The sequence below is a fragment of the Canis lupus genome, chromosome 34 (genome assembly GCF_011100685.1).
Source record: "Canis lupus familiaris isolate Mischka breed German Shepherd chromosome 34, alternate assembly UU_Cfam_GSD_1.0, whole genome shotgun sequence".
NCBI lineage: Eukaryota > Metazoa > Chordata > Mammalia > Carnivora > Canidae > Canis > Canis lupus.
In genome coordinates this window covers 7,445,047-7,467,110 of record NC_049255.1, presented here as the reverse complement: position 1 = coordinate 7,467,110, position 22,064 = coordinate 7,445,047, and the positions used below count along the sequence as shown (strand labels likewise).

General features: G+C 47.9%; 1 long non-coding RNA gene across 1 annotated transcript; it reads left to right on the top strand.

Moving 5' to 3' along the window:
• Positions 1 to 12,836: 12,836 nt before the first annotated feature.
• LOC111093935 lies at positions 12,837 to 20,681 on the top strand. Its single transcript, XR_005383505.1, has 2 exons — positions 12,837 to 13,004; positions 19,584 to 20,681. It is a non-coding gene; the product is annotated as an uncharacterized LOC111093935 (long non-coding RNA).
• Positions 20,682 to 22,064: the final 1,383 nt, after the last annotated feature.

The window sequence follows — 22,064 nt, the reverse complement described above, 5'->3', positions numbered from 1 at the left end:
CCCTGGCTTCAGAGCCAGCAGCCACATCACCCCTGCTTCCGTCCTCACGTCTCTGTCCCCGCCTCTGAGCCTCCTGCCTCCTGCTCTCACATCTGAGGACCCAGTGATGACACCGAGCCCCCCTAGGGAGTCAGAGCTACTCCCCCTGTTGTGAGGTCTACGGATTAGCAACCTTAATCCCATCTGCTATCTTAATTCCCCTTGCCAGACAACCTAACATACACTTCCAAGAACTGGAGTATCTTTGTGGGGGAGCAGGATTCCACTATCAGGGGAACACTGTGAGCACACAGTGGGTGGGGGGACTGGGCATGCTAATAACCATGAGACTGTCCCACGCGACGAAGGGTTGTCCCCCCCAGGAGACTAAAAGTGCCCTCTTGAGAAACCCAGCTAGAGCCTTGCTAATCCAAGATGCTTTGTGTGTGGAAGTGCAGAGAAGGAGGGAGTAGCTTAGTTTTGCACGCCGGCCGGAGTGCCCCACCATATGTAATTGCAGCATCGAAGAAAGAATGAGAGTGGAAGAGGAAGCGATCCCCAGAGAAAGAGAAACGAGGTGGACCTCTGTGCAGACAGTCTGCCGCCCTCTTGCACAGAGGCTGGAAAGCTGGAGTCATAATTCCCATACTTCCTGCCGGAGACACTGTCCTACCCATGGAAAGCACTCACATGAGATATCAATTGGAAATTGAGTCCAGGAGGGAGAAAGGTGGGTGCCGGTGGCACCCACGCTGCTGGGCAGCCCTGAGCAGAGGTAGAGCACTAGAGCTGTAGGCAGCTTCCCCCGCCATCCGTGTCTCTGCAGGGGCCAAGCCTTCCAGAGCAAGACAGAGCAGGGCTTCTGGGCTTAGGAGCTGGCTGAGGGACTTCTGCCCAGAGGCTCCTCCTGCAGCCCTGCAGGGGCCCTGTCCCATGTGTGCCATAGGTTCTGTGCACCACACTCCCGGCATTCGGTCCCGTTCTCTGCTCACCAGCTGAAGGACAATCACAGCTGAGCCCTGCAGGGTTGGGGGGAAGGGCAGTCTCCAGCAGAGGACCCCGCTAAGACCGTACCTACCTTCGTACCTGCCCCCACTGGCATCCGTGTGACACCTAGAGGGTAGAATCCAAGGGTGTGAGAGTAGGGTACGTGACATCAGTCAGCCCCTCATTGCTTGTGGGAGATCATTGACAGAGTGTATCATGGAAAACACAAGACTTTCAACAAAATGATTTGTATTTGTCAGCTTCTGCTGTGGCACTAAGCGGCCTCAATATCTCAGTGGCTTGCACCAGAAACAGTTACTCCCTGCTAGTGAGACATGAGGTGGCCACGGGGCAGCCACGGCAACATTCAGTTCTTTCGGGCTCAGCTTGGCACAACTGCTAATAAGGTAGCACGTCCTGGGACATGCTGTTCCTCTGGTGGAAGACAGGAGCTGCAGGGCCTGAGCCAAACCACAGGATCATGTGCAGAGCCTCTGCTCAGCCATGGCAAATGTCTGGCCACTCACATCCTAGTGACCAGAGCATGGTCCACGGCCCAGCCACACCCGGTGAGGGGAGTGCACACTCCTCCCAGGGGCTGCTCTGGGTGGAAATGCGGCAGCAAGGGGGATGCGTCATTCTTTATAAGGATGAACTAAGGGTTAGTGACAGTAATCCGGCCGTTATTGCAAAATCTACCCGGGGTACCATCCACACCACGGCCTTACATGCCGGTTAATACCCCCTAAGTTGGAAGAAGCATACCTTCTCATTGGTCCAGGAGAGCCCAACTCACCCTGGTTGTCCCTGAGTCTCACTCAGCTGCGTGTTGGTCCTGACAAGTGTCTCAGGTTGGAGAGCACATGATAGAGTCTTGCCCTCCCCAAAGTCGCGGCAGTGGAACACAAGATACGTGGATCCCAATGTCTGCTGCAGGCACACGCAATACTCCTTACCTCTTAGCTATGGACTCTTCTCATCAGCAGGGTTGAGAGGTCTTTGTGCGGGTGATAGCCACACTGTGTGAGGACATCCTTGCTGCGGATCTGACGCAGCAGCACGCAAGGGGAAGCAACAGGCCCGGGACCCTCCCTCTGTCGCCTTCTAATTAGGACCCAAGGCAAGGAGTTCAGCCTCTCTGACTAACCCTCAGTTTTCTCCTCTGAAAAGTGGCATGAGGCCACGTGGCAAAGATATCCTGAGGATCACCTGTGAACCAGGAACCCAGCTCCACATTCTCCTTACATAGTTCCAAATCCTAACGTGCCTGAATCCCTAAGGGTGCAGTCATCTCATTTAGCAGCAGAATCCAATCCAATAGAGGGACAGTTAGTCTGTTTCAGTATGAATGACCTGTGTGTCATTTATACATTTCTCTTAAAAAATACAAACGAATTTAACCCCCATGTGCTGCACCGGACCCAACATAATATCCTATGTTTATACCATTGCAATGATGGTATCAGTCAAGGTTCTCCAGAGAAATAGAACCGATAGGACGATGGATAGTGTGAGAGATGATGATGAGCAGATACACAGATAGTTTATCTTAAGGAACTGGTTCACAAGGTTGCATAAGCTAGCAAGTCCAAACTCTGCAGGTTGACCAATAGGCTGGAGACCAGGGAAGAGTTGGTGCTGTAGTTCAAGTCTAAAGGCCATTTGCTCACAGAATTCCCTTTTCTTCTGAAAATGGTCTTTTTCTCTTAAGAACTTCAACTGATTAGATCAGGCCCATCCACACTATGGACTTGAATGGCTGTACTCAAAGTCTACTAAATTAAATGTTAGTCTCATCTAAAAATACTTTTCACAGAAGCACCTAGAATGTTTGATCAAATATCTGGGTACTATGGCCCAGATGAGGTGACGCACAAAATTAACCATCACAACCATGTTACTTTATAAAAGCAGAAAAACTGGGTGCTGACACAGGCCTGGGTCCCTCCCCCCAAGGTCAGTCAGTTCTGTCCAGCAAGGCAGGTGTTGGGTGAGTGTATGAGGGAAGAAGACTCACACATTTATATCAAAGCCATTTAGGATGTCCCAGAATCTGTCCTGAGTTCATTCCCTGCTACTGTGACCTGAACATCCCTGCTCTTATTGCCACTCCTGGAATTCCAGGAGGAGGTGGGGTCCACGGCAGGACTTCCAAACTGACACACCCAAGCTGGATCACTTCTGTAGGAGCTTTGAGTGTTTGGGCCTGTGATATTGCACCACCTATCGGATGTTAAGGAACCACAAGAGGTGGGGTTTTGCGTCAACTTGCCCATCAGCAAGAATGGCCAGGCCATGGCTGAGTGCAGGACTTGCTCAGGTTCGAATGCTTACTTATTTGGTTCATATCGCACAACTTTTATTCCTATCATTTAAGCCCATTCTTATCATGTGAATAACTGCCATATGGCAGACAAAGCGATCGGAAGTAGGTAGGCCTTCAAGGAGACAGCCCGTCCTACTGTCCTCTGCTGCCTGCCTCTCACCAGTGGGACCTGAAACCTGCCCCAGGCACTAAGGCTGGATCATAGCACTCCCTCCCCACAGGGGACAGGACCCCTTCCTACAGGGGACAGAACCCTTCCCTACAGGGGACAGGACCCTCTCTCCCCAGGGGACAGGACACCTCCTCCCAGGGGACAAGACACCTCCCCCCAGGGGACAGGACCCGCACCCCCCAGGGGACAGGACCCCTCCCTACAGGGGACAGGACCCTCTCCCCAGGGGACAGGACACCTCCCCACAGGGGACAGGACCTTCCCTGCTAGGACAACATTCCCAAGGCCTTGTAAACTCTCCACAGTAGTTACCCTGGTAGGTAAGAGTAGGACATTGGCTCATTTCAGTACCATACCTTTTCGGAATCTTAGATAAAGATCTAATAATTTGTTAGCCGTATAAAATTACTTTTTTAAAAACCACCATAAAAATAGCGTTATGGGTCTATTTGTGGTGTCTGCTCTGTTGAATTATGTATATGAATTCACAGCAAGAGCATCATCACCCAGGAGCTGCGATTTCTTAGCCTTTACTCTTTACATGTTAATCTCTAGTCTGTTGATCTGAATAGAATATATTTCATGAGCATTATCTTTGCAGAAATTATCCAGCTTTGGCTCTGATTAAAAGTATAAATAACATTATTTTTGCATAATCATGACAGTAAATTGAACGAAGAGATGTCTGGCCACTAAATTCTCCTAGGACTTCTGTACTTAACTCATAAACCACTCTGATCAATAATCTAAGGTATATATTTTATTTTGGCTTCTGTAATCATTGCTGGCTTTTAAAAGTCCATATTTTTTGAACGACATATGAATTCCCATTCTTTGAGAGGGTGAATTAACACTTCTCAAAGCTTAGCACTATTTATAGATTCTAAATTGGGGACAGGGACTTTTTTTTTTAAGTTAACAGTATTAAGGAGCCCACTCTATGGCAGGCATTTTTACATATGTTACTGTAATTAATTTTAGAAACCTGTTTTTCCTTTTATTATTACTTGCTGCGGCTTTTCGGCCTCATTCTTTTATTCACTTTCTTAACTTCTTTCTTTCTTTATGGGATCCCTCTGTGTGGAAACAGTGGTTTCTCCGCACACAAATTTTCCAGAACCTCTTTGTGAGCCCTGGGGTTGTAGGACTCACAGCTGATGAATCACTGCATGCAGGTGTCCGGGTGAGCCCCAGTGTCAGCTTCCTCAGATAGGAGTGAGACACAACTGTGGAAAGTCCCCTCAGGTCATGCCCTGGGGGATCCTGGGGATACCTTAGATATGCACGTGTATGGGGGTGCATGTGAAAGTGTGTTAAGGGTATGAATGTGTGTGAGTGTGTGTATGTAGATATGATGTGCGAGTAGGCATGAATGTGTGTATATGTGAATGTGTGAGTATGCATACGGGTATTTGTGAATCTGTGTGAAGGAGTGTAAGAGAGCGTGTGTGTATGTAGATGGGAGTGTGTTTGTGTGTGTGTGTCAGTGGGAATGTTCAGTATGAAAAAGCCACAAAACACTTGCATAAGGAATAATCTTTCACTGTAGGGTAGGTTCCGCCTCACTCTGAAGCAAGGGTGATAAGCCCAGTCGGACGCTAAAAATAGAAGCCTATGAGGCCCGTGTCCCAGGAGGGCCCGTGGTGAGATAGGAAGGTCCAAGTCTTGGACCTGGGGGACTAATGGTCTTCTGCAAAATGAAGCAGCCTGCATCCCTGGGACGTGGGCCATAAAGGGTGGGAACTTCCCAGGCAGGGGGAGAGAGTGGCTGGACACAGAAAGGGTGTGAAATTTGGACCAAAACTCAGATCCCAAGGGTATCTCTAGTATAGAGCAGAGGATCTCACATCTGCTCATCTACCGAGCCCGGGGCAACCTCATCAAGGTCTCCTTGTTGTTTTTTGATTTACTGAATATATTTTTATAATTGTTACCCATTAATGCACTATGTGTATGAAATACTTGAATAGTGCAAGAAGACTTACACAGAGCAGCAGCCCCTGCCCCCTGCTTCCCAAAAACCTTCTCTGGCATTCCCCCTTCTGGGGTTACCACCGAATCTCTAGGAAATGTACTCCTGCCGGTGTTACTTCAATTGTCCATTTCCATATCATGTACCAATTTCATGCACTGCAATCAGAGGGTTAGACTTAAGTACTCCACCTCTGCTCCCAACCAGGTTCATCACTATTTTTAGTTTTCCTATAGTTTCCCTTGTAACTCTGAGGAATGCACACCTCTTCTTACTCCCTCAGGGTGTAAACCACACACCCTGACTCTCTACTGCAGGAGCCACTTGCCCGCTAGCCCAGGAGACATTCAGGCTTCCTCTGCAGGGCTGGTTCCAAATGTCACGAAGCAGCAGTGACTATCTGCCCCAGACCAGGAAATTATGTTTATGTGAAGCCAGATAGTTTGCTTTGATTTACTTTCTTTTATTCTACTGTTCTTCACTCTCTCTGGAGTTTCAAATGCCTTTCAAGGATTTGCCTTCTTCGTATTTCTTCTTTTTTTCCTCAAATTCTCCAATAGTCATGCTCTGTGGTCAAGTCCTCCTTACCCCAGGCATACCCTTCAGGCACTCTCCAGCCTCTCACTCCTCGACTCTGACTCTGACTGCTCTCGTGCTGCACCACCGGGGCTTCCGTCCCATGGGGAAGGATCCCCTGCCTCCTTGACCCACTGTCTTCCTTCCTTGCTTGACTACGAACTGACCTGATAGAGCCCTCAATGAAAGAACACCGCTACAGAAGATTTTGGAATCCTTACACAACTGAAACATTCTCCATCCTGCCTTCATACTTTACACTTTGATAGTTTGGCTGGGTAAAGAAATTTCAGTTCAAAGTCATCTTCCGTCAGAACTGGGAGTGTTTTAGCATCCACTGTGGATCAGAAGAGAGTTTATTTCAAACCCGTTCCTATTCCTAGGAAGCGCCTTTCTGCAGCCCCGGTTTTCTGACATTCCTCAAGAATGCATCTGGGCATAGGTCTTCCCACTTGTGGTGCTGAAATCAATGGACTGAACATGTTTGTCTTTTCATCCTGGAAAATTCTCAATCTCTCTTTTTTATATAATCACTTCACTCTATTTTCTTTTCTCGACTCCTACTAGTCACATATTGAACTTCATACATTCTTCCTTCAGGTCTTTTGGTTTTTCTCTTATATATCCTGTCTCTTTTTTCTTATTCTCTTGAGGAGATGGTCTCTACTTTATCCCTGTACCCTTCTCTGATTTTTGAAGAATTTCAACAATTTCTTTTTGTATTTTAAAAGCTTTTTCTTATTCTCTGATTGCCCCTTTTCTTGTTAAACCTTTTTCTTGCTTAGCAGAAGCAGTGTATATCGAATCTCTGAAAATACAAAATAGTAGGGGGTTTTCTTTTTACACACAAAAAAAGTGTTCTTTTGTTCTCTGTATTAGCTCCATTTGCTTTGATATATTTCTTTGGTTTCTCTTTCTTTTCCTGTTCCTATGGCTTGGTCTTTCTAGCCACCGGCAGGGATTTCCACATCACCTGGTCCCTACTCACCCATTCCCAATTAAGTACAAAGCTTCCTGTAAGCTCAGGGCATGTGAGGGGAGCTTGCTCACTCTGCTTAGCTGAAGATGGCCCCACAAGGCAAGAAGGCAGAGTACACTGCTTGGGAAACCAGTTCCCATAACTAACTGTGCTTCTCTTCGGACATTTCGCTGTCTTCTGAAAATAATTGTACTTTGAAGGAAGGAAGTTGGTGAGGCTATGGAGACTATTTGTGTGCTGTTTTCATTGTTGCTAACTAGGAAATAAACTCTTCTGGGGATGGGAGAGTCTTCCCGGGAGATAGAGGAGCGAGCAAGCATCTGATCCTTAGAGAAGTACAGTGCATCCTGCAACCATGTCAAAATCCCTTGTGGTAAGGAGCAAGGAAATTGAATCAGATATTTCTGTGAAGTCAACAAGACTGGAGGAGCTCAAGCCCTGCCTGTAAGCTGGTGTGGCTTTCCTAGCTCACAATGGAACTGAGACCTCACTGGCATCCCCTGATAGAGACAAAAGCACAGCGCTCCTAGCATGAAAAGATTTGAACTCAACTGAAACAAATCAAATCACATCAACTTGGGGATATAGTCTGTCCTCAAATGCATCCTCTGCTCCTCACAGCTTTCCTTTGCTTCTTTATATCAATGTTCCTCAGATTATATATAAAACAGACAGCTTTCCTTGCTAGTGTGCAGTCTTAGACATGGAAGTGACTTAGGAGTCATTGATTTAAGCTCTAATCTTAGAAACAAAGAAACTAAAGCCCAAGAGAGTTTTCAAAGTGGTCACACCACCAACTGGTCACACCACCAACTGGTGGGAGATGATTGCAATTAATGATTTTTGATATTATTCTGATAATGACTCCTTCAAGTGCTTCTTAAAATCTTAAAGATGGGTATTTCCTCAAACGTGCTGCTTTGAGAAATTATTTTCATATCCTTTTCTCAGAAATGTACTTCAGATTCCAAAGCTTTATGTATGCTTTAAAAAAATACTTCTATTACTAATTTGCTTCTATTTTGCTTTCAGTGAAATACAGAAGGGAAAAAAGATGACATTTCCAGGATTTAATTTAATTTAATTTAATTTGGGGAGATAACCTTTCCTTTGGAGTGTTGTCATGAAACTATATGGTACAGATTTACAGGGGTCCTTTGCTCCCCAAATGGCTTTAATACTTTGTTGATTTTTAAAAACTGTTCATCAGGATACAGAATCTCAAAAACAAATATTTGTTCACCAGACCATCTGGTGCACACACAGAAGGTCCTATTTCCACCATCCGGGCACCTTGCCATTGCCCCATTTTGATACAGGTGGTTTCAGAGCAGGACCACATTAGCTAAATATAATAATCAAAGCTGCTTGTGATGATGGATCTTCTGACAGATTTTTCTCCACCCAGAATTCCTAGGAAGTAACTGGATGTTGACCAACTATGAGAGAGAAATTTCTAGGTATGAGAAAAGGATCTTTGAGAATAACAGAGTTTGGGGGTGGAGGTGGGGGTCCAAGCTGTCCAAATGTTATATATGAGGCCAGCAGAGGCCCACATCTTCCTGTACAAATGGTGACCCCACTGCCAGGCATTCTGCACCCTCATTTTTATGGTGACCCCACTGCCAGGCATTCTGCACCCTCATTTTTGGAGGCTTCTGTGAGTCACCTGCCCTCCTTTGGGTTTTGGGTCATGCACTTGTGAAATGAGGCATGCCCCCCCCAAGAGATTGTTACAGCCCCAACATTCCATGCTTCTATGTCATGAATTAAAAAAAAAATATTCTGGAATGTTGGTCAAGAGCAAGCCATTTAAAGTCTCTCTGATTCTGGCTGCAGAGCATTTAAACAGAAACCTACAGAGTTCTTTACCAACGTCACACCAAAGTTGAAATTCCAAAATGCTTCAGTGAGAAGTGCCTTAGAAATCTTTTAAAAGCATTCATATCATCAACCAGTGTTTCTCTAGCCCAGGGTCATATTTTATCTTGAGTTATGATGTTGACTTTGAATTATAAACACTGTAAGTGCAAATATGCATGTTCAGTTATGTAATACAGGTGGATAATATTGGTTAAATAAGTAAGTTCAATTAAAAAAAAAAAACCTCATGCATGACCTATGGACATTCTTATCAGCATTTGAAACTGACACGTGATTTATGTTTGTGGCACAAGCCCCGAGAATTGTGTCATAAATTTTGTGATAAACGTGATTCCTCAGTCATCCACACAGTTGACCGTGACAGCTGACACGCACAGATACTCGGACACAGCTCATGCCCTGCACCCCGGGGGAGGTCACAGAGCTGTGGTCACCTCACTCCTCGGCAAGGACACTCCCAAAGAGGCAGTCTGGTCCCAGCCTCCTGCCCCCTCATGATTCCAGCCACCGCAGGAATGTTTGTTCCAAGCCAGAGCTTCCTTGGAAAAACACAGGTTAAACCAAAGCCAGCTGCTCTTTGGGCAGTGACCTGGTTCCATATGACAAACAGCAAAGGCAGGTAGCAGCTAGGACGCCAGAGGGACGGCCTCCAAGCTTTCTCTGCATCTTATCACCTTCCCCAGCCTTAATTTCTTAATTTCAACCTATGTTCACAGGATTCTGTTTTAAAGAAGGACGTGGGGGGCAGCCCCAGTGGTGCAGCGGTTTAGCGCCACCTGCAGCCCAGGGTGTGATCCTCGAGACCCAGGATCGAGTCCCACATCGGCTTCCCTGCCTTGAGCCTGCTTCTCCCTCTGCCTGTGTCTCTGCCTCTGTGTGTGTGTGTGTGTGTGTGTGTGTGTGTGTGTGTCTCATGAATAAATAAATAAAATATTTAAAAAATAATAATAATAAAATAAAGAAGGACATGGGTCTAGAAAGAAAAGACTATTTACTTATTGTCAAACCAGAAAACTCTTCGGAATGAGCATGGTCATGTGGAAGAAGGACATGTGTTTTCAGGTGGCAGAATGAATACAATCGAGGGCACAGACCTTGGAGCCCGTACAGCTGCAGCTCTCTGTTCCCTGTGCCCGGATGAAGCAGTCATGGCAGTGGGAGGAAAGTGGGGGAACACATAGGCTCTCTGATAAAACAGGGAAAAGAGAGTAATGAGGTCCCAGAGATGAAACAAGTCAACCCCTCTGACTCTGGACTCTGTCACTTCAGACGTTCGGTAGATCTTACAGAGAGGTGTGTTTCTTCTCACCATCAGGGTGGCCCCTTGGAGGATTTCACAGGACTGTGTCTCAAAGGGGATCCTCTCAATATTCCAATTCCAGAGCAAGCTGATCTGAAAAACAAATTAGCTCAGTCTGGCAGTATTGATCAAGCAGGGGTAAATGGAGCCACTGCGTAGGTTTCTTTAAAGTCATGATATGAGGCAGCCCGGGTGGCTCAGTGCTGTAGTGCCGCCTTTGGCCCAGGGTGTGGCCCTGGAGACCTAGGATCGAGTCCCCCATTGGGCTCCCTGCGTGGGACCTGCTTCTCCCTCTGCCTGTGTCTCTGCCTCTCTCTCTCTCTTTCTGTCTCTCATGAATGAATAAATAAATAAAATCTTAAAAAATAAGTAAACAAATAAATAAATAAAGTTATGATATGACAACAGAATGTGCAAATGTTGGGGCACCTGGGTGGTGCAGCCATTTGAGCATCCAACTCTTGGTTTCGGCTCAGGTCATGATCTTGGGGTCCTGGGATCAAGCCCCATGTCAGGCTCCACACTCGGCATGGAATCTGCTTAAGAGTCTCTCTCTCCCTCTCCCTCTGCCCCTCCTATTCATGCTCTCTCTCTCTCTCTCTCTCTCTCCCTCTCACTCTCAAATAAATAAATAAAATCTTAAAAAAAAAAAAAAAAAGAATGTCCCAATGTTGCCAGTCCCCAAGTACCATTGAGGCACAAATCCTGCCTCCTGACCTTGAGGCATCACCATCTTGCCACAAAGAACAAGAGCAATGGCAGGTCAGTGCTGGGCTGACCCTCCCGATTAAATACCAGCCTTGCTTTCCTTTCCCCCTCAAGAGAGCATGGGAACATACATGGCCACGTGGACCCTGTGAAGGTAAAAAGTGCTGCATCAGGAGATCTTAAATCAGGATAACAAAGGCTCCCTGGGCAGAGTTCAATTAATAACTTCCAGACCCGCCCTGGTTTTGATAGCACTGTGGTTAATACCATGCAAAATCCTAGTAGAAAAAATGTACCTGATAAGGTTGGGTTTCCATGAGATTTTTCCCAACATGCATAACTGAAACAGTTGATAAAGATGTCAAAGTGAGTGTGAACTGTCACCCCCACACACCCAGGCCCTGGACAGCCCTTTCATATGCACGGCTCTGTTCGTAAGAGCACTCAAGAGTTAAGACATGATAAATGATCTGTGCAAGCAGGCATTGGAAAGTGACAATCAAGACCTAAGAGGAGTTTAACAATATGTTGTGACAGGTAAGTTTGAATATGCAGATTAGAAAGATCATGTTTCTTAGCCGTTTCTTTAATTATAGCTTTGAAAGAGAAGGTTCCATTTCCAGCTTCATGGAGGAAGCTATGTGGTGATGTCTCCATTAATTATGGCTGTCTGTGTGTTGTTGAGAAGGTTCACAATTCCCCGCCCTCGGGTAGGTCCCAGGCTCGAACACCCTATCCACAGGTGGTCAGTGCAGTTCTCAAAAAAGGGGGGAGGTCAACAGGCCATCCACTTGGACTCACACAGCCCCCTCTGTCCTTGACCGCATATCCTTGATGCCAGAGACTGCATCAGCACGAGTGGCACGCCATCTCCAAAGCATTGACTCCCTGGGCACCAACGCCATCACCCATCATGGTCATTAACATTATTGGAGAGCTGCTTGTGTCACTGATGTTTTTGTCATCTGTCCTTTGCAAAGGGGTACGTTCAGGGAACATTTGGACCCACCTGTCGGAAAAGCCGTGGCTAGGAAGAATTCTAAATGACATGCAAAAATACTTCCCCCTCCAGCCAGTGAGCTGAACACCACCTTTGCTCCCCTGGGGTGTGGGCTTGACCCCATGACACACTTCCAAAGGATAGAATATAGGATTATATAGGATATAATATATAGAATATAGGATAGAATATAGGAAAGAGAGGGTAAAGTTACTTTGGAGAAACCTGGCACACTCCACCTGCACCAAATGGTCATGATTATCATGCCCAGCAATATCATGACCAATATGATGTCCCAATATGATGCCCTCCACCGGGAACCTCACCTTCCTGATATTCTTGCCCAAAAGTACCTAAGCCCCAGCATCAACATGAGAAAAGCCTCAGGGAAACCCAGATGAGGGGCATTCTACACAATAGACCAACACTCTTGGAAAATGTCCAAAACCACAAAGGAAGGCTGAGAAGCCATCACAGACCAGAGGAGCCTGAGGAGGCAGGAGAAATAAGTGCCATGTGTGGCCCTGGACGGGATCCTGGACCAAGAAGAATCGAGAGTGGGGAAGACTAGAGAGGTCTGAACAAAGTCTGATGTCTGGTCATTAGTAATGGGGCCACACTAATCTCTTAGTCCTGGCAGAGGCACCATGGTCATGCAAGACGGGAACATCAGGCAGATCGGGTGAGGGGGACATGGGGACAGGGCTGGGACCAGGCACAGGTGAGAGAGACATCTGGATGCAAATTCAGGGAGGCGCTCATTCTCAGGGTGTGGCACATGCTGGCCTGGCATGGCCCTGGGTAGGAACTCTGTGCTACATTTGTAACTTTTCTGCAAATCCAAAGTTATTCCAAAATAAAACATGTATGAAAGAAAAAGTTTCCGGTTGGAATCTTGCAATATCCTCATTAGCATATGGAACAGTGGAATTCCTGGCAAAAGAAGGGGAGAATCTAGCACAAGGACGAGGCAGGGTCCCATGAGTGTAGGGGTTGGCCTATTTATTATACCTGCTGTCCAGGTGCACATGGACCTGTGGCATAATGTGTAGCACAGACAGTGTCACTAGGCAGCGTCAGCAAACCAACTTGGGTGCAATAGTCAAATAGGAGCAACCCAGGTAAGGTACCCATGTTTAACAAAACCCAAAGGGACTCCTTAACTTGGGGCCTTATAAACCCAATCAAAGTACCTGTTGAGGATGTTGGTCCGTGTGTCATTGGGAGTATATTGATGGGTACACTCACTGCTTCCAGCCAAATGAGGATATAGTGTGGATTCTGATAAGAACCCCTGAAAACCTGACAACAGCCCTAAATCAAGGTGGACAGAGTCTAGTTGGGTCTGGAAATGGGTGAGACCCATGTTACTCTGGCCACATCCAAACTGGACTGGTTGGGAGGGTGCTCCTGCCTAGCAACCCCATGCCTATTGGCCACAGGGGCTCTCAGCTTTCACCATGAACCCCAGTAAGGAGCCACAGAGTGTTACAAGCCTCTCTCCCTCCCTGAACTTTCTGCGTCTGCAGTCTTCTTGAAAGATGAACATTTTCACTGTTGGTGTCCTTGACAGATTGCAGCCAGGCATGGGGCAGGATGGAGGGAGGGAGGAAGGAGATTACAATTCTTTGAAGGAGAAGAGTCACCTCCTACTTGAAGTGAGAGCTAAAATAACTTCTCCCATTTGTGCAGTGCCACGTCATTTCCGGTGTAACGCCACGCAACACCCACACGCAGAGCACTCCTGCCAGCTATGCCTCCTCCACTGCCCAGGGCCAGGGGAGAGGCAAAGGGAGCCAGCTTCCCCTGGATGCAGCCAATGCTCATGTGGATGTGGACATAACAATGCACAAATAAGCTTTTTCTTCTTTTTAATTGACAAGGTGATAAAAGTTTTAAGATTGGGGAATCTTGCCAGAGCAAGAGGTGATGCCGATGATGGAAAGGAAGGCTGGATAAACTCAAAATATGTTCCAAGGAAACCCCAAAATGCCTTCTGCATAATATCTCCTCCCTCTGCTAGAACTGCCAATTTTGAGTTTCTCAGTATTTTTATTTTCTTGAGAAATAATCATTTTTATAAATAGCTTTTTAAATGTCAAACAAACTAACCAGCTGAGTAATTTATCTCTACTTATCCTGAGCAACTTAACTCTTGCTTAATTGGGGGGGGGGGGGAGTGACTAAAAGGGTTGCGGTAAGGTGTCATCAAAGATAAGCATCCAGAGTAAATCATTCTGGCTTCAAAAGGCTTGACTTTTGGGGCCCCTGGGAGGCTCAGCCAATTGAGCCTCTGACTCTTGCCTTTGGCTCAGATCATGATCTCAGGGTCCTGAGATGAGCCCAAAGTTGGGAATCACAGCTCAGCAGGGTGTCTGCTTGGGACCTTCACCCACCTCCCCTACCCCACCATCTGCCCCTCCCCCTGTGCACGCACACATGTACTCTCTAAGAAGTAAATAAAATAAATTTTAAAAAAGAAAGTCTTGACCTTCTCTCGCCCTGGCAGCACCAATTCTTATGGCTGGAAGGTAGTCATCTGTTTGACGTCCTGTTGTCTCTGGCCACTCATCAGTCACAGCCCATAACCAAGGTCAGATAAGATACATGGAAACCACCAAGGAGGCACTAACCAGTGGCCATGGGACTGCTTCCTCTACAGTCACAGAAAGACCTTGACACATTCGTCAAGTGGCAGGAGGCCATCGCCTGTACATGTGCCCAGTCTGGGGTACCTGGACACCTGCCCACTTGGATGGTTCTGGCTCCTTTGTCTGGGCCAGTCAGAACCAGCTCATGGCAGGGCTCAAGTGACCAGGAGGTGGAGCATGACCCAGGACTTAGTTCTCTAAGGGCATCTGCAGTATCAGGGTCACCTGAGGGGCACTAGAAATGCGTGTTGTCACCCCTCCCCCAGACCACACAGCAGGAACTCTGAGCTGGAGAGAGAACAGTGACCTCTGAGGTAAAAGGCCTTCTGGGTCACGCTGATGCATGATCAAGTGCCAGAACTCCTCCCTGGTCCTCAAATGAGCTGTACATTAAAACAAAACCAAACGCAATAAGACAAAAATTCATTTTAATCATCAGAGTTTATAGTTCCATTGATACGGGCTATGTATGGTGTGGACACAGATTTTCAAAACTCCTCCAGGTGATTCCAATGGGAAGGAACAACCCAGAAGCTCCAAGCCTCAGTCCTTCTCTTACACTTGTGAACTGGGAGAAAGCTGCTCCGTCATCCTCCTGGCCCTAAAATTCCTGTTTGTCTCCGAAGGTCAGTCTAGAGCAGGATTCGCTGTTCAGGCTGCACGTTAAATCATTTAGTGAGGTCTCCGAGATTCTCGCTAAATTGCTTTTTAATTTTATTATTATTATTTCTTGGTAATTCTTCTGTGCAACACGGGTGAAGTATCTAAGGATAAGAAGCCACACTCCATTCTCAAGTGGGTAGAGCTTCTCTCCCAACCAGGCCTTGAATGATCTCACAGATGGGATTGGGGTGGTGTGATATTATAATTTATAACAGGAAGTAAATATTTGGTCTTTCTCTCTTCCCGGCATAAAGCTCAGAAAACCCTTGGAATTTCCTGAAATGCTGGGAGCAGTTAAGGTGTCTTTTGTTATGTTAATGACACGGCTTTTGGAAAACACCTAAGGAGGGCTTGGTGTTTGGTCCCATTCCTCCCTCTGGGGAGTGGAGCAGGAATGAAGACTGAGTCCAATCACCAATGACCAATTATTTAATCATCTGTGCCAGTGTAATGAAGCCTCCATAAAAACCCAAAAGGGCAGGGTTCAGAGGGCCTCTGGATTGTGGACACATGGAGATTTGGGGCTGGGGCACACCTGGAAAGGACAGGGAAGCTCCACACCCTCTCCCCCCCTGCACCTGGTCCTCTGCATCTCTCCAGCAGACCTGGTTGTTCCAGAGTTTGCTTTTTTTGTAATAAGCCAGTAACCTAGTGAGTGAAATGTTCCTCTGCGTTCTGTGAGCCTCTCCAGCAGGGGAACCCGAGGAAGCAGTCATGGGGGGAACTCTCTCCAACCCGTAGTGGGTTCATCAGAAGCACAGGTGACAACCTGCACTTGGGGATTGGTGTCTGCAGGTAAATAGTGTCACAATCCAGTTGCAGGACACCCAGCTGGTGCCTCAGATTGCTTGGTGGTGGGGAGCCCTCATGTACTGGAACTGGTGACCACAATTGTCAGGTGGGAACTCATTCCAGGGTTAAAGGCGAGTTCATTCCTCCTAGTAGTTGGGGATGGCTTGGTTCTTTGCTGTTCACCAACCACCCCTCTTGAGTAATACTTACAGTGAGCCTGGGGTTCTCGCACCTGTCCTGGGATCTTGGGTCACCACAAACCAAGGACGCCCCAGGAAAAATGCCTTCCCAACGTCAGCCCCCTGGCCCCGCCTCTCTCCAAAGCTCCTTCTTTGGTGGCATCCACACTTCTACAAAGAAGAGGAGAAAATCGCCTTTTCCCTCTTAATGTTGCCTCTTTGTATTCAGGGGCATTCACAATCAGGGCAATTTTGTTAAATCTTTAAAATAAATAATCCCAAATCACATTTGAACGTAGCCTGTTTCACTGTAATTAAAGTGCCCTGGCAAATGTGAATCACCCAGAGGAAACCAAGCCCTCCCCTTCCATTCCTAAAACAAGTGTGCAAATCCTTACTTAAAAGCACCTCTGCTCACCTGTCCCTTCCTCCAGGAAGCTCTCTGTGACCTCCCACAAAGTAAACAAAACTCTTGGTCGAGGGCCTTCTGGTTCCATAGAACTTTTGTCCCTGTCACTCAATAGTCTGCAGCTCTTGATTCCTGGGTGATCTGACTCCTCTGTCCAGTGAGGACCCGGCCAGCAAGGTGGTTCCCTCTAGCATCCCCAGGGCTTGGCCCAGTGGCTGATCCAGTCACTGAAAGAGCAGTGCTTATTCCTCTGACTCCAAAGATCTCCCACCTTAGCAGCCTTCTCTGAAAAGGTGGAACACGCCAAACCCGAATCCAGGGGGATGTGGAATGGGTGCTGCTATTTCGGAAGCGCTGGCTGCACAGCACCCGTGGGGCTATTTGATTTTGGTTTGCTCCATTTGGGGCTGCTTCTGCCCAGGATGATCAAACACAAGGCAGGGAACACGCCATGGTTGAAGGGGGTCAGAAAGCCCCCCACAAGATATGAATAAATGCTACCATGATGAGGAGGCAGTAGAAAGAGCAGACCTTATTTAAAAGGGGTGGGGCTCTTTCTCCTGATTCTCTGTGATTGATTGTATCTTGGAAATTTATGGACAGAATTATAATTTTAGCACTTATTTTGGACTGAACTGTGTCTCCCCAAACTCATATGTTGTTACCCTCATCCCCAAAGTGACTATATTTGGAGATGGGGCATTTAAGGAGGTAATTAAGGCTAAGTGGGGTATAGGGGTAGGTCTTAACCCAATAGGACTGGTGTCCTTATAGGAAGAGGAAGGGACACCAGAGCTTGCTCTTGGTACACAAGGGACAATGCGGTGCAGACACAGCAAGACAGAGGCCATCAGTGAGCTGAGGAAGGAGGTCTGCAGAATCCTACTTTGACCCCAGACTTCCAGCCTCTAGCACTGTGAGAACAAAAATCCCTGTTGTTCATACCGGCCCATCCATGAAAACTGTTCCGGCAGCCTGAGCAGACTAATTCAGCATTCGCCTCTGCTTTATCAATCACTATATGTGCTTGATTTTATCAGGGAAATCTGGAAAAATAAGCAGGATGATTGACTTCCGAAAGTGTCAGCAGCTGAGACTTCACTCACATGGGATCTCAACTCTTCTGATCTTGTGTAACCCTTTACACCCCCCCTAAAAGTCAGGGGTTCTCAACCCGGGGCTCTGTTGACCCCGACCAGGCACAAGGCACTTGGTAAGACCTGGAGACACTTTTGGCGGTCACAGCCAAGGGAGCGTTGCTGCTGGCTTCTGGTCAATGGGGACAAGGATGCCACTAAATGCACAGGACAGTGCCGCACCCCACGAACACACAGAGTGATCCTGCCCCGAAGTCCAGGCTGACAACCCTGCTTTAATTCCACAGATTCAAGTTCTAAGTCATTACCATGTTTTCAAACCCCAGATTCCTTCAACTAAACCCATCATTAGCTGGAGCATGTGAAGAATTATATTATAGAGACCAGAAGAAAGTCATGGAAGAAAAGAGGAAGGAAGGAGGGAATCATTAACTTTCCAGTGGGGTTTATTGAAATCAAACAATCTCATTGCATCATAGTGCAAATGAAACATCAGCTACCAAATAAGATGAGTGTTCTTTTTGACACTGACTTGGTCACCTTGCCATGTTTTCAGATGGGTCTCACATCAAAACGGGGGCAAGAGAGAGCCCCACAGGACATTCTCTCCGTAAATACAATGTCAACCAGTGGAGAGGCTGGTGATTACAGCCACACTTGGGAGACCAAGTTTCCCAAGTACATGCTTTTCCTGCTTCACTTTTTACAATTTAATAATATCTCATATAATTATACACTGTTAGAGGCTGTGATGTCAGAGACACACTCAGAACTCTTCTTTGGGTGGGGTGGGGGGGATGTTTCAGTGGGGGTTCTGCTGCACCCAAACGCTTTCCTCATCTTCAAGATGTTCTAGTCTTTTTATAGATCTAACTAATAGAAATAGAGGAAGAAACAGCAAGGCAGCTGCTAAAAAGCTGCCTCTTTGCGTTGAATGCCCATTGCCCTCCGTGGTGCTCGAGTACCATGGTGGTCAGGGAGGTGATCCTTGGCTGGTGCGGGCACCGGGCAACTCCAACGGAAGAAACAGCCCAGACCTGGGTGGCGTGTGCCAACTCTGTGCACTGCTCCCTGCTTTTGTGTTTCCCTACCTAGCTGCTGCATATGAGTTTCCCTGGGCTGCTGGAGCCAAATACCAACAACAGGGGGGCTGATGCAGCAGAACAAGGCTACCCTCGGGTCTGGAGGCCAGAAGTCTAAGGTCAAGGCATAGGCTGGGCCATGCTCCCTCTGGAAGTGCTGGGGAGGAGTCTGCTCTGGTCCAGGTTGTTCCCCAAGCCCATAGATGGCCATCCTCTCCCTCCCTGCTGGTCCTTGTACCCAGAGTTCCCTCTTTTATGAGGACACTGGTCATATTGGATTAGAGTTCCTTCCAATGACCTCGTGCTGTGGACTGAATGTTCTTATTCACCCCCCAAACTCACAGCTGGAAGCCTAATACTCCAGTGTGATGACATGAGGGGATGAGGCCTCTGGGAGGTGTTTGGGTCATGAGGGTAGAGCAAAATTCTGCAGGTACAGCCTCAGATGTAATGTCTCCACAACCAGGCATAGGAATTAACTCCTGTGGATGGGACATTGAAATGATTTGCTCACACAGTGAGGCCCTGGGGGTCTGACCGGCTCCAGAGGCTACTTCCCCAGCCCAACCTCTCTTTATTCTTATAATCACAGTAGTCTAGCGTTGCCTTAGCTCTTCTAAGAGCCCTACCGCCACCCTAGAGAAAACCAGGAAGCCCTGGCATGTCACAAATGCATCACTGGGAAACTTACTTCAGTGCATGGTTTTACATTTTCAGTTTAGGGCACAAGCAGAGCCCTTTGGCTTCATAGTGATCTTTCTGAGCCTTGTTATTATGGTATTGGAGATCCCATATCTGATTATTTGGTTTCTATTTTCTCAATACAGGATTTCATATCTTTGAGGCAAGTAACGACCCTGTACAACTCCCGCAGACAAATTCACTCCACCATCTCGATGAAGACAACTTCCAGGACGATGAGCCTCATCACGTGAACCTCAGATGAACGGGGACCCAAGGGACCCATGTACCTGCCAGGACCCTGACTCAGAAGCATGTGCCTGAATCAAAACTCCAGATGAAGTCATTGCTCTCTCTCCTCATTTCTCAGCTTGCTCACCTTTACCCACTTCCACCTCCCAGCCTGGCCAAAACTCCTCATGGAAGACAGACTACGTGCTTTGCCCCACAAATCAAGACATACACATCCTGTCGATTTAAAGGATGTCCATGACTTAATACCATATTGACAGATGGAAAAGCACTCTCATGGCAATTGGATGGGATTTCATGGAACAGCAATGGCAGACAGAGGCTTGCAATCATCAGTGAATTAACAGAATCAAGAGTCTGCTTGCAGTCCCCCAAGATTGCATTCACCATCAGCACCATCCCCTTCAGTGCCTGATGCCTTCCACACAGGCATTCTAGTTTATTTTCTCTCACCTCTACTATGGGTTGAATTGTGCCCCCCCCCAAAAAAAGAAATAATGAAGTCCTGCCCCCAGGTACCTGCAAATATTTTGAATATTTGCGAATGGGCTCTTTAGAGACATGATGGAGCTAAGAGGAAGCCACGAGGGTGGGTGCTAATCTGAAGAGTAGCATCCTTATAAGAAGAAGGAATGCCATGTGAAGACAGACTCATGGGTGATGACAGAGGAGCTCAGAGCAGAGCAGCTACGAACTTAGCCAACTTAGTGAGGCCAGGACTGCCAGGAGCCTCAGAGCCAGGGGGAGGGAGGAAGGATCTAGCTTCAGAGGGATTCCAGCCCTGCCAACACCTTGATGCCATATATCTGTCCTCCAGAACCACGAGAGAATAAGTCCTATTGTTTTAAGCCACCCAGTTTGTGGCACTTTGTCCTGGCAGCCCAGGAGACTGAGCCACCTCCTCTTGGCCAATCATCTTCTGAGCTATGATTCAGTGGGGGTGCAGTGGGGACCCCAGGCCATTTAAATAAAACTCGTTCCAGCGAAATCTTGCTGATGGTAAGAAACTGGATTCATTTGGGGCCAAAAACAACAACAAACAAACAAAATAAAACTCCTTTGAAAATGGATGGACTCCTTAGTTTTACAGGCAGGACAGATGACGATGTGCCAGCCGCTCCCCGCCCGCCTGCTTTGCCCATGAGTGGGGACTTGCCATGAGAAGCTGGAGCACAGGGTGGAGGGGTGGCCGAGAGAGACCAGGCCAGGGCACAGGGCGGCACAGGGCACAGGGTCACCTGGCCGGCTCAGGGACGAGTGCGGGGTGCCAGGCTGGCAGGGCCAGGGGCGCTCCAATTACCACCAGCCGGCTGTCTCCTGTCCCTGTCAGCACGCTCTCTGAACGACTGCTCATCTCTCTGGCTCGGCCTCTGCTGTTAAAAAAGCCCTCCCGGGGGAGAGGCAACATGCGTGGGCCCTGAGCCCCTGAGGATTCCCTTGGAGGGCCAAACCGTGTAAGGGAAGACACAGGACTCGGTGCAATGCTGCTCTGCCTCCCCACCCGCTTAGGAATACTCTGGACCCTCCCGGGAGCCAAAAAGGGTTAGTTTTAGGAAGCAGGTACATACCTATCAATCTGCTTTAATAATAGCATTAATGACCCAAGCTTTTCAACCTAGAGGTTTGAAAACAAAAGAGGGAGGAAGAAGTTGTGATTAGCTTTGCTTCTAACCAAACTTCTCAAGGGGGACAGGTACCCACCCATCACGCAGCCCTGGCTCCCAGTGGAGCTCCTGTGACGAGTCCAGCACCGGGGGGCAGTGGTGGTCAGCTTACTATCTGTCCCAGCCAGGTGAGCGAATCCTACAGGAGACCCTGTGACTGACTCCCTCCAGGATGACTGTGGTTGACTCACCACCAAAGCCCAGAGTCTAGCCCAGGAGTGACCCTGGTGACTCTGCCACACCCACATTTCCCAGGATTGTTGTGCCAAGTGACCCAGGTCAGTCCTCTCTCAGAACCTGACCCGCGCCCAGTGAGGTACCCTTGGAGTGCCAGAGCCAGCATATAGCCCTGGAGGACAGCACTGTCCACACCAGGCCACACCCTGCCCCAGCCCCTCATCTGCCTCATGGGCCATCTCAGGCACCATCCACAGCACCAGCGTGGATGGGCCACCGAACCGGAGGATGTGCAGACAAGCTCCGTGGAAAGGCTGCCGCTTATAAGGATGATGAGTTGAGGTCTGCTGCCTGGGAAAGTGGCTCTCTGAGCTCCCCAGGCAGGGCCTGGGCCCCCTTGACCAGGCCAGAGTGCTCCACCTGAGTTAGGACCCTAGCAGCTGCTTACCACCTGTCCATCCAGGCCAGCAAGCCCAGCCTTGCTGCACATTACACCTGGGGAGATTTTCAGCCGCCCATGGCTGAGCATTACCC